This window comes from Sinocyclocheilus rhinocerous, unplaced genomic scaffold (assembly GCF_001515625.1).
Source record: "Sinocyclocheilus rhinocerous isolate Xijiao unplaced genomic scaffold, SAMN03320098_v1.1 scaffold2400, whole genome shotgun sequence".
NCBI classification, from domain to species: Eukaryota; Metazoa; Chordata; class Actinopteri; order Cypriniformes; family Cyprinidae; genus Sinocyclocheilus; species Sinocyclocheilus rhinocerous.
Genome location: NW_015646358.1, coordinates 185929 through 187049, shown reverse-complemented (window position 1 = coordinate 187049; position 1121 = coordinate 185929).

Below are 1121 nucleotides of genomic sequence, written 5' to 3'. Positions count from 1 at the left end.
GGGTCTGTTGAGGCAGTTCCTTCAGCACATACAAAGAGAAACGTGCGGTAGCCCCTGTGTGGCAGGCCAAGACTAGTATGATTCTAGGTTCTTGGTCGTATTCCCTTAAAGGAATCTTTTCCTGATTCCAAGCCTTGAGCTCTACCCCGGGTCCAGGAGTCTGGCCCTAACAGGTAAGTATTTTGGGGTATGTAGCCTAGGCCTGTGGCCGTAGGGAATAACGTCACTGACAGCCGTCTAACGTCCCAGGGGCAACTCCCATAGCAATATGGTAGAGTTGGTACTTAGTGCTCACCATGGTTCTGGCATGCACTCCCCTCAGCATGGTGGCGTGGGTATACCGTTGGATGGATTTGTTACTTGGTCTATCGTGTTACATAGGGAGCTCGAGCTGATTAGAGAAGCGTCTTGGCTGATTATGCAAACTGTGTGGCATTTGCGTATTGATGGGGAGTCGACTTCAAAAGAGTTGATTCCTCGACTCTTGAATAGCCGTAGTGTCGGGATCGACTCTTGTTGTCGTGTCTGAAATCGTTCACTCATTCTAATCCTTATATAGTGCGAATGCTCTTTCTCGTGACTTTTCCCTCTTTAAAATTACACGTGTTAGCAGCAACAACTATGAAATGATACTCATCATTTCAAGGTAATGTCATCTCAAAAATGGATTTTTAATGTAAGGCTTCATTTCAGGGAAAAATGGCCTACATTTCATGTGTAATATAACGACTGCCTGCAATATTGTAATTGCTGACCCTCTAAGGAAATGGAGTTGAAGAGTCGATTACAGGAGTCGATTCCTTACAGGAGTCGACGAACACGCTAACACATTAGCGTGTTCGTCAATTTGAGGGCGGAGCGATGAAGGGAGGGTGTGTTTCTTATTGAATGATTGTTCTAGTCTCCGCCCACCCATCCTCATGCACCAATCAGAACGCTCAAATCCAGATCGATCATAGTTGCTGTTCTAGAGCATTGTAGGCTACTGGAGCATTTGAAGCAGTGTTGCCAACTTAGCGACTTTGTCGCTATATTTAGCGACTTTTCAGACCCCCCAGGTGACTTTTTTCCAAAAAAGCGACTAGCGACTTCTTGGACAAACCTTAGCGAGTCTCTGTGAT